Raw genomic sequence first — 12507 nt, 5'->3', positions numbered from 1 at the left:
GGAATTTGATTTTTAAAGAAATGTTTAACTGTCAAGTAACCAGAGCAACTTTACATGCAGATCAATCATGTTACATTTAAATAGTGTATACTAACTGGCCACTTTATTAGGTAGATATGCAAAATGTAATTTCAAATGAACATCAATTGTAATGTAGTATGGTACTTTATATCCATCCATTTTCTATAGTGCCCTCATTAGCGTCTTGGGTGAAGTGGATTCTATCCAAGCTGACTATGGGTGAGAGGCGGGGTACACCCTGGACTGGTCATCAGCCCACATATATATTAGACAAACATTCACAACTACAAACAATGTATACTTTCGGATTATGGGAAGAATATGCAAACTCCACACCAGAAGGCCCGAGCTGAGATTTGAACCCAGAACTTCTAGACTGTGAGGCAGCTCACCACAATTCGATTGTGCTGCTTGGACCTTTACAAAGATGGTAAAACACATCATAAAATGCTTATGCTGCCAAGTCAGAAATTTACCCTGACTTGCGGAACCTACTATGAATGTCAAATCAAAGATAACTATTTTTAGCTTTCTTTGTTGGTTACACAACACAGATAATTTGTGTAAATATGTTGGCGCGGGGTGGGCGACTGGTTAGAGCGTCAGCCTCACAGTTCTGAGGACCCGGGTTCAATCCCCGGCCCCGTCTATGTGGAGTTTGCATGTTCTCCCCGTGCCTGCGTGGGTTTCCTCCCACACCCCAAAAACGTGCATTAATTGGTGACTCTAAATTGCCCGTAGGTGTGACTGTGAGTGCAAATGGTTGTTTGTTTGTATGTGCCCTGCGATTGGCTGGCAACCAGTTCAGGGCGTACCCCGCCTCCTGCCCGATGACAGCTGGGATAGGCTCCAGCACGCCCGCGACCCTAGTGAGGAGAAGCGGCTCAGAAAATGGATGGATGGATGTTGGCACCCGCGACCCTAGTGAGGATAATTGGTACAAAAATGCATGGCTGTTGCTATATCCACTCTACATGACAGTTTTGAAAAATAGCAAGTTTGTTGTGAGCATATCCAGTTTTCAGCTGTATTGGTTATATCTGGGGTGTCCAGACTTTGTCTTCCAGGCCACATGATGAAAAATGCAATAATGCAAGGGCCACTTTTACATTCGTTGCCTTTAATCTTACAGAATAAAAACTATAAATGTTGGTAAAGATATGTGATGCGGTTATTATTTTTATTTTACTGGTGGAAATGGGCTTCCATAACTGGTGAATGAAGCAAAAATGAAATGAAGGATTTTTCAGGATTTTTGTTTGGCCTGCAGCCCTGTATTCTGTATTTTGATTTCAGCCCTCTTGGGGAAACGTCCCAGCACTGTGGCTTGCCTCATTAGCTTTCCCTGCTTCATCTGCACTCAGCTGCAGGACATTTGTGATTGGCTTCAACAAGACATCATCAATCTAATTGTCGCTCATCACCTGCGGTCCTTCCACAATCAGTGTGACACCGCCCCAACGGTGAAGCATTATCAGTAGTGAACACCTTTGGCTTCCATCTAAATGCCACCATGAGAGCTGAGTTGCTTTGTCCTAAAGAGTCTATTGGTAAGTGAGGCACCGCGTTTGCTTAGTCGACGTGTTTCCAGCTGCATTTTGCTTCTTTTCTCAGGAATGGAGGCAGCCACTTCTAATGTGCACGCTTCCTACGGTTTGGGACCTCGTGTTCCGAACATGCCCCACGGACCGCCGCGTGGCGCTCCGCAGGCCCGCGAGCCTCCAGGAGAGCCACGTCCTGAGGAGCACCAACAGCAGGGCCACAAGCCACTCTTCTACTTTCAGCCCTCGCAGGCTTACCTGCCTCTGCAGGGTCTTCAGTGGCCGCTACCCATGGCCTTGCCGGTCGGCTACAACCCTTACTACGGCGGCCCGCCTTTAGGTTGGTTTGTACTACTAACACATTGAAGTTGCACACTCTTACAAGCTTGTCCAAGCCAGCGCTTGCACTAATGTCAGTGCATTTTTGCACAGTTTATTTAATTATTACCTTATTGATGTCAACTCTTGATGATCAAGACCACATTAATGACTTATCACGGGGCTTGACTTGAGATAACCTGTGACTTGACATGACTTGGCCCTTGCTTAAGACTTGACTTGCACACGTATGACTTGATCTCATTTCTGGTTCTTAGTTCTTTTTAACTGTTTTAAAGTTCCCTCTTTGATTTAATTTTCTCAATTTGAGATTTAGGGTTGAAAAACTTGAACCTCAAGAAGGGCTGGGTCACAGGTTACATCTGGGGGCCCCTAAGTGGGTTACACGCTAGCCAGACAAATCTTTTCCAACATTTTTATTGAGCAAAGGCACATTTCATGTTGCAACCACAGGACAAAAACGTCAAATATTTGTATCGTGAAATGATCTTGTCTCGATGTGTTTCGTGTGAAATGTGGGCCTGTTTGGTTGAACACGAAACTGCTATTCTATTATATAAACGGCAGCAGGGGGATACACGGATAAACTGGACCTTCTGCCATTTAGTGAAAGCGTACGTAATTATTCTGCCCATCACTATAGGTCGCTGGCATAGATGGGATAAATGGATACATTTTGTAATTTTCAGACAAGTTAGGTGGCATTGGATCATTTCCTGCAAACCTGTTGATCTGTGGGGTGATGGGAATCACTGGGCTAATGCATTCATCGAACCAAACTCGTAATTGTAATGCAAATGAATTTAAGTTGGATGGGCTGCTGTTTTTCTACAGCGCAAACTTAATGCTATTGAATCAAGAAAACAATTATGCAGTTGTGTAAAAATACAGCAACTTCATTGGTAGGTTTTACCATACAATTTAATTTCACATCAAGGTTCTTGATTCCAGCTTTGATTCAGATGAATAGTTTTGTTTGAAGTTTTGTCAGTCTGTCTTCAAGTTGGTTAAATATGTAAAATAGTTGCATTTAGACTTGATTTTTACATTTCGAACAAAGAAACTGACTAACTGAAAAATAAATTAACGGCTCAACTATTGCAGGATTCTTGTATAAATTTTCCATCGGTAGGCTAAATATATAGTATATTATCGCTTCCCAATAAGTCCCTGCATTCTGTTCCAGGTTACGGAATGCCAATGATGCCACACTACCAGCCCAATCCTTACATGGAGCCTCCTGCCTTCGTGCTACCCCACACTCACCTCCACCTGACGGACTACAGGCGTATGCTGAACCCTTACTACTACCAGACCATGGCCTACCACGCTCGCAGGTACCGCTACCAGCATAACGCGTCGGCCAAAGAAGTCACCAGCTGTGAGGTCCAAACTGAACCGCTCGCTGGTCTCCATTTGATAAGCAATCCAGGTTCTGGTAACACTGAACCCTCTGGTGTCCCCAACGTCTGCGGTAGTGAGGATACGCCAGGCGGACCCCCCAATCCGCCCCTCCAATCGGACTTGATGGTGCAGAGCAACGACAAGCCTTTTCTGGACGTGGGAATGCCTCCAAACGGCTTTGTCATTCAGACGGAGGAAGTGACTATCGAGTGTTGCACCACGCCAGTGGGACTCCAACTTCACTCCTGCGAGACTGCAGAGGTCTCCAATGAGTTCCGCATGGATGACGGGCCAAGCATTCCTGAAGAACAGATGGACAAAGCTTGTCCTGACATTCTCTTGGTTGGGACTGCAGGTGAGATTCCTAAAATGGAGGAGCCAAAGAAAAACAAAGACTCCTTCACTGGCTCTAACTTCAGCTCCAAAGTTGAGGTGAAGGATCAGGAAGATCTACTGTCGGCTTTAAAGAGTATTCAGTCCCAAGGTGTTCTGCAGGAAGAACAAATGTTGTCAGTGGAGGACACTGTTCGCTCCCTTGACTCGTCAACCCCCACAGAAGAACATGGAAAGCTCAATGTGGCTGAATTGCCTACAGATGAAACCCCTACAGGAGACACTGGTCTCTCCATGGAGGATGAGATGGTCTGTGAGGCAGAGGTGTGCTATAAAATGGAGGAATCTCCTTATCTGGAGATGAAGCACAAAGCAGAAGGTCTTTCACATGGTTTGGAAAGTTCTCCTCAAAAGGAAGATGAAACCCAACACAGACAAGACTGCCAGGAGCAGCAAGACACCTCGTTCGAATCCTTGCCCACATACCTTCCCTCCAGCAGCTGGCTGGCAGACTTTGACAGAGTCTACATCTATAGCAGGATGCCGCCCACTCCCAAAAAGCAGAACCGGACCGCCTTAGAGGTTCCCACTCGGAGAAGAAAGCTGGAGTACAGGGAGCAGCCTTCGGTGCGTAAGACCAAGGAGCGGTACAAGCCCAAAGGCAAGATGGTTCGACGAAGCCTCTCCGACCACGAGTGCTGTCTCACCAGAACCTTCGAGAACATCTTTACTCTGAAGAATGACAGACTTTGCAGCAGATGTTTAGCCAAGCCTGGTCCAAGCCTCAAAAGAAAGGCTGTCCCCTTCCAGCAGTGCAACCAGTCCCTGATGTCCACCTGCGACACCTGCAAGTCTCACACCAGCAAGAGGCTTCAGAGAAAAGGCTCCGTCCCCGACGTCCGGGCTCTGCATCGCGGACTCTGCACAGAGGGAGAGTCCTCGGAGAACGGCTCGTGTTGCGCGGGTCTCAAGCGGAGACCCAACGGGAAGAAGAGGCCGCTTGGCTCCAAGCAGAACTGGGATAAGAACTCCTCGTGTGAAGAAATTCAGCCTCGCCAGCTTGCGGCTTGGAATAGGCTGTGCCACTGTCCCCACGGCAACGCCATGCAAGAGCTGGATGAAAACTTGCCAGCGTCCCCGCAGGACAAATGGAGGCATGCCGACAAGTTTTACTGGGCACATAGGTGGGAAACAGGTACGCTTATTAACCTTTTAAAGCTTGAACCATTTAATAATGGACAGGAGATTCCAATTCTTTGAAAATAGCCTTTATTGGTAATCTGCAAAGATTGAATTGAGGTGACTGGATGTTTCAACATCACTCTAAAAGGCTTCTTTAGAGCTTTTTCAGTTCTTCAGAACTGAATCAGCCTTTTAGATTAAAGGTGAAGGTCATCAACAAAGAGTCCACCTGTCGATTCAACCTTTGCCAATAAGCAGACGTCCTTAGAAATGTATTGGGCGATTCATGGCGCAAACACCTGTGAATTGTCATTCAGTTCCTTGTTAGACAAATTTCTCACTAATGTTGTCATGCATGTTAGGTTCATGAAATTTCACCCGAAAGCCCACTATCCTTTGAGTTTTTTATTTTTATTTTTTTATTATTTAAAAAAAAAAAAAAAAAAAATGTGCAACCTTTCCTCCTGCAGAGAAGTCATGGAAAACGGTCACGGCCAGTCCTGACTGCACCAGATCACCACACTTGAACAAACGCAACATGTCACAATCACAAGGTGCTTCGTCGCCCCTTCGGTCTGATTCATTTTTACAAAAGGAAAGCCAATGTTCTTTTGTAAAATGTTAAAATAAGCAAAGCGCCAAATGTTTAACCTTCTTTCTCTGTGCAGGAAATCAAAGAAAAGACACACGATGCTGATTTGCACAAGAGCACTAATCAGTCACTTTTAAATGTTTTGTACACTTAAATTATTTCCACTTATTTATGGACTGTCACAATGTTCACTATTTAAGCATTAAATAAACACATGATTTGAAGCCCGTTTTTCTTTTTTGTACATTATGTTGTGGAATAAAACACATTGTTAGTGTCAGGCTGTGATAAAAACAATCAAGCAGTAACACTTGGTCACAGGTGATGGCAGCAAAGCACAACACTGCATACCTAGTCTGCTGGAAAAGACAAGTCAGTCAGGTCAGTGAGGAAATTAGTTTTTCTTAAAAAAAAAAAAGTTTTCCATTTTAGTATATGAAGTTGAAAAATAGGCATGTTAAGATTATTTCTACATTATACCCCCTCCCCCCCCACCCCACACACACACACAATCCATTTGGCATGCTAACAATGGTGGACTGAACTTTAGTATTGAGATGTCATAGAAGCCCGTTAGCATACATTAGCATCTTTAGCATTAAGGTGTCCTGACTGTGATCCAGGTAGTATGCTAACACTAAGTTATCCAATACATGTGGTATGCGGATATTGCTAATATTAGCAAGGAGCCTTTGTTCCCAGACTGTAAAGAATTGAGCTGTGAATACATGTTGGCCTTGTTTCCAGACTAATGCTAACGTTAGCATTGAGCTGTGAATACATTTTGGCCTTGTTTCCAGACTAATGCTAACGTTAGCATTGAGCTGTGAGTATATTTTGGCCTTGTTTCCGGAGTAATGCTAATGTTGGCATTGAGATGTGGTTGTTTCAAGACTGTACCACTAGCAACAAAGCCTATGTTAACATTGAGCTGTGCGTACATTTTGGCCTCGTTTCCAGAGTAATGCTAATGTTAGCATTGAGGTGTGAGTACATTCTGGCCTGGTTTCAAGACTCTACCACTAGTAGCAAAGCTAATGTTAGCATTGAGCTGTGAGTAATTTCTGTCCTTTGTGTCAGCTGACTTGTGACCAAAAAACACTGAAATGACTACACTTATCCATTTATAGATCCCCTTATCACAAAATGGCTTCAAATGAAGTGTATTCACTCAAGCTGCAGTGTTTCTATCAAGCTGCGCAGGTGACTGTGAACTCCATTATTGGCCGATAATACATAATGTCAGGCCGTGGGGGATGAAAACGCACAAACGTGTTGAATGAATCCTGTTGAATGAAAACCATTAGCGTTCACGCGGTGTTGAATCAGGTGATTTAGGCCCCTTTTGCTGTCGTCTCTCTGAATGAATCATGTAGTGCAGCATGTGGAGCTCTATTGTAATAGCTTTCTTAGCTGCGGGGCAAGTAAATATGAAAATGTAGCTTGTTTCCACACACAGGGAGACTTGTGTTAGGAATGTTTCTTGTGGCTATAGATGGCCAGACATGGTTGCACTGTGTTTTACTAATTTTCCCTTGGACCGATCTAAAGATGAAATAACCGAGATTGGGTAATCCCAGAATTCGTGTGTATGGAAAAATTTGTGTTTGGGTGGATTGATACTGAAATATTTATACTCCCAATACCAAACTTCCCGACACTCAATTTGATTCCCTGTATTCCCAATATTGGTGTGGGTATTAAAAGGTAGCTGAAGTCAGATAAGTCCCCATTGAAAGCACGGGTACCAAATGCATGACCCGCCACTGTTTCAGCCCTCCTGTTAGGCTCAGTGGAAGCAAGCTTGGTTGGTCGAGTTGGCAGCAGTTGGCGTTCCTCTGGGACCTCCCAGACTCAGGTGTGTGTGTGTGTGAGCAAGGACGCGCTCAAGGTCACGGTGGTTGTTAGCAGCAGCAGATGGATGAGATGCAGATCCACCAATAGGCACCACCTTGGCTTTGTGTTTCGACAGCACCGTGATTCGTGACTGCAGTCCACTTGGCTGTTTGCTGCGTCAGCTACGGAAATAGTGGGACATCATCATAGTGACACTTTCGTAGTATAGTGGCGGGCGGTGCATTTGATACCTAAGGCTTCTGTGGGAACTTAACCGAATTAATTCACCATCACATTGCAATTATACATAGAAACCATCAATATTAAAAAATGCAATATAACTGCATGTAACTGTGCCACATCATCTGAAGTTCAGAATCAATATCTGACATAAACAAACAAAAAAAGTAAATACATCATACTCACCAGAGATTCCTATTATTAAATTGTGTTGTATTGTATTGTGTGAAGATTGCTACAGATGCCTTTATAGTAGAAGTTGACTAGCAAGTTTTGGTCTGACCAACCATTGAGTGGATGGGGGGGAATATTGTTGAGGGCCAGCGCTCTGACACTGAGGACTAATTTAAAATCTAGTCTGTTGCTAATCCGACAACAGGAATATACAAAAAGTGTGCTCCCTTGGCGGCCCTGGTGCTGATGATGTGTGGATGAGGTTCTTTTCATTTTGGCTGAAAATCTGTATTAAAATTAAAAACTTAAAAATATATAGCTATGGAAATGCTACTGAAAGATTATCAGCTTTTGCTATTCATAGGTAGGCCTACTCTATATTATTAGCATAGTTACGTTTTCAGAAAGAATAAAAAAAATTCTAGTGCAGTTGCGTCCATTCAACCTTTGCAGATTAGCAGGTTAGTTGGGATAACTGAAAATCTACACCGACAAAGGATTTTGTTTTTTTGTTTTTAGTTATGACATTGGTAATATTTGATGGATATTGTGACAGTAAATTGACTTCGGCAATTGTGCTATTAGGCTTACAATGTTTAAATGTTTTATTTTAAAAACTGACAACTGATTACATAAATTCCAAATACAAATATCATTGAGAGCATTTTTTTTTTTTTGTAACAAAAGGCCAAAAAATCCAATTTTTTTAGGCTCCACATTTTTTTTTTCTTTCCAAAAGCCGTATAATAACAATAAAATACAGGGGCAATAGTGTATATGTAATCATGTGATTAGGTGATTATACATTTATGATTTTCCCAGTCGTAACGGCGCTCTGAGGGAAATAACTCCGATGTGGCCCGCGTCGAAAATGAGTTTGACACCCCAGCGCTAAAGCAGCTCCATCATGGCGCCGAAGCGTAAAAGAAGCTGGCCTCGCTGCCGGCTCAACGTTTTCTACGCCGTGGCGGCCGATACATCAGCAACACGTGCACGGCTGCCCCGAGACTGGCTTTGGTTTTCACGCTTCAATAACGTCCTCCGCTTGACAGATGAGCTGTGTTGTTTAACGAAGAGCTCTATAACGGCCCCTGCAACAAAAGCAGGAAGACCAAGTCACAGAAAACTACAGGGAGAGAAAATAGCTAGTTAAAGATATTTGAGGGTGAAAGTTTGGGTTTTTAACAACGGTAATGGTTAAAAGTTTGGATTTGAAGATAAGGGTAGTCTTTCAAATGAAGGTTTCAAGCCTGGGTTAGAGTGTGAAATAAGGATTAGGGTTTTAAAATGGGGTTAGGGTTTCAAGTTATGGTTTCACGTCACGGTTTCAGGATGAAGTTTGAGTTTCCAATTAATGTTTGAAGCCTGGATTTCAAATTAGGGTTTCAAGATGGTTTCAACCCAGGGTTAAAGTTCCAAATAAGGGTTTCAAACAAGGATTAGGCTTTCAAGTTACTGTTTTCATTCAGGGTTAGGCTTTCAAGTCTGGGTAAGGGTTTCAAACCAGGGTTATGGGGTTGGGATTTCAAATGATGGTTTCAAATGAGGGTTTGGGTTCCAAAGTACGGTTTTAAGCCAGAGTTAGGGCTTCAAGTGAGGTTTTGAGCTTCCGTCTGCAAGAGCACTCACACACGTTTAAATTGCAACAGACCTTGTTGCCGCGAATACTGAACATGTTCCTCAGATGGAAGGATTACAGATTAACACACACACACACACGAATGTTTGTTGCTGCTCAAGTCAAAGAAGTTGATCTCCCGCCTGCCCGCAGTTGATAACATATTCTTCTTTTTTTTTCTTCCTCTAATCCCTCAGCCCAGCCGGCCACCGCATTCAGGAGACCCCGCTGCCGCTGTATCACGGATCAGTACGGGCGGATGGCCGGCGGTGCCGCGTTCAAGTGCGCACGTTTACTGTCACGCCTCTGAATTAAATGTATGAAGGCCCGGCGGAGACCATGCTGCTCATGAAAAGGTCATTAGACCTGCGGATGCTGCAAAAACTAGATTTAAAAAAATAAATAAAATAAATAAAAATCCCGCACACACACAGTAGAAATGTCAGGTGTGTGGGTGTGAGAGTGGCTCAACTTATTTAAGGGAGGAAGGAATAAACGGTAAGACAGAAGGAAGAAAGTAAGGTAGGATAGAAGATAGGAAATCAGCAAGGAAAGAAAAAAAGATGGTGGAGGGAGTGAGGAAGGAAAAATGAAAGGAAAGAAGGGCGGTAAAAAGGGTTGGGGGGTTGGAAAGAATGATCAAGGAAAAAAGGAAAGTTTAAAGGAAGGAAGGGCATAAGGAAGAGTGGATGGAACGAAGGAACAATCGAAGGAAGGATGGAAGGAAGGGAAGAAGGAGGTTGGGGAGGATGGAAGGAGAGGAGGGAGCAAGTTAGGAAGCATGAAAGGAAGGGAGGGAGTGATGAAGGAAGGAAAAATGGAAGGGATGATGGAGGGTAGAAAAGAAGGAAGGAAGGATTGGGGAAGTAGGAAGGATGGAATGGAGGGACTAAGCAAGGAAGAATGAAAGGAAGGTCGAAAGATGGAAGGATGAAAGGGGAGGAAAGAAGGAAGGAAAAAAGAAATGAAGAGAAAAGGGGAAGGCAGGAAAGATGGAAGCGAAGTGAAGGTCAGCTCCTGAAGAGAAAAAAAACGATGTGCCGAGCCTCAAAATTCAATTTCTTCTTCATTTCCGAGATGTTAATACGACCTCTTCCTCCTCCGCCGCCGCATGTCATCGCCCCCCTGCCTTCCTCCCACCGTCCTCTCACCCGAACTCCAAAGTGTCCAAAGTGAAAAGCAAATTAACCGGCGGTCATTCATCACCCACAGAGAAAAGATGAACGAATTAATTAGCGCAGCAGGAGCAGCAAAGTGCTTAGCGAGATGTTGGTTAGCGCGGTGGAGCCGTTGAACGCGGACACATCTGCGGCGGCTCCGACACCCGAGGCTTGGTTGTTTCCCAGTAAACAATTGTGTTTGTGATCACGAGGCAGATCATGTGCTGCCGTGTTAGTCAGACCATCTTGCATACTGCATTCTGTTCATATGCAATTTCACCTCTCCGTTGCAACTAAAGTAGAAAGACAACTCATGGAGTTTATCAGTTTCATATAGAAAGTATTGCCACCACAAAGGTTTAGAGTGCAAGGCGATATTTGCAGTGTACTCCGACGGTGAGGAAGACTATGGTGCTGATCTGAAGGTTAACCCGCTTACAGCATCTCCGTCTCGGCCCGCTAAAGTGATTCCGCTCGTTCCCGGGCGTCCATCTCCCGGGCCAGGGCGGACCTTCCGCAGCCGTAGTAAACTCAATCTCCCGTCACGGCGGATGCGATTATACGACTTTGCGCCGAGGTCACCTTCCAGATGGCTAAGGAGATTTTGATTGCGTTTGGACGGAAAGGCTCCAACGTGCTCCATATGGAGCCGTTGAAATTGCAAAGCTGTTGTCATGGTTACAAGAGTGAGAAAGTGAGCCCACGTTCAGGGTAGATCATTTAAACCCGACTCACTTCTTACATGTGGGACATCATTTTCAGGATTCAGGATTTTAGGGTTTCACATGACGGTTAGGAAAGGGTTAGCGTTTCAAGTTTCCAGCAAGGTTTCAGTATTCAAAAGAGGGTTTTTAGTCAGGGTTAGGGTTTCTAATTTGTGGTTTAAAGCCAAGGGTACAATTTCAAATTGGGGTTTCAAAGCAGGCTTGGGTTTTAAGACAAGGTATGAGTCTCAAATTAGGGTTTCAAGTCAGGATTAGGGTTTCTAGTTTGGGTTTAAAGTCAAAGGTAGAGTTTCAAATTAGGGTTTTGAAACTAGCGTTAGGGGTTTCAAACAAGGGCTAGAGTTTGAAGCCAAGGGAAGGGTTTTAGATTTTGTTAAGAGTTTGACATTAGGGTTTTGAGTTTGGTTTTCAAACAAAGGTTAGGGTTTCTAAGTAGGCTTTCAAAATAGGGTTTCAAGTCAGTTTTGGGGTTTCAGAGTATGGTTTCAAGCCTGGGTTCGGGTTTCAAACTAGGATTTGAAGCCTGAGTAAAAGTACGATGTTCAATTTAGATCTGGAGTTTGGGTTTCAAGGCAGGATTAAGGTTTCAAAGTTTAAAGTCCAACGGGGTTTCAATATAAGTTTGTTTGTTCAGGTTTCATTCTAGAAACGCTCACGCAAATGGTGACTCTCGAAGACCAAACACGGCCAAACCGGATCATCACTTGTGTTTGTCCGGGCAGTGGAGCGCAAACTCGTTAGCTTCAAGCAAAAATAAATTAAAAACTGTCTTCCTCATTGGTTCACTGTACAAAATTGGTTTGTAATTACTCAACAAAACCTTCAATCTTGCCAAAGTTGCAGCTAATTAGCCTAGCGTTAGCGACACTTCAAAGTTTTTGGCAAAAGCCACGGCTTATTAGTGAAGCCGCACGCGCCGCTGAGTGACATTGATCCTGAGCGTCATTAGCTTAATTGTCATTCATCGCCATCACTGGTGGATAAATAAACACGAGTGAGATGCAACCTTTACTCGTCATTTTCTTTCCTGATCAATAATCTGCGAGTCCTGGTCTGCGGCGGCTGATTAGCAACAACGTCAACAAGCAGCAGAAACGCTTCTTAGCAGAGAAGTGACTAATCAGGTTTGGATTTTAAACTATTTTTAATTATGTTGACATCAGCAATAAAGCGTGACTAATGTAAAACTATCAGGAACATTAGTGTAGAACGGGGTTGGGCAAATTCTTGTTTTTTATTTCATCGATTATAATTCAATAAAACCTATTAACTAGTTATTTAATCAAAATGTTTTAAATGTACATATAAAACATGTAGAATGGTTTATAAAATTAATTAAATA

Source organism: Phycodurus eques, chromosome 21 (assembly GCF_024500275.1).
Source record: "Phycodurus eques isolate BA_2022a chromosome 21, UOR_Pequ_1.1, whole genome shotgun sequence".
NCBI classification, from domain to species: Eukaryota; Metazoa; Chordata; class Actinopteri; order Syngnathiformes; family Syngnathidae; genus Phycodurus; species Phycodurus eques.
Note: the sequence above shows the minus strand (reverse complement) of the source record.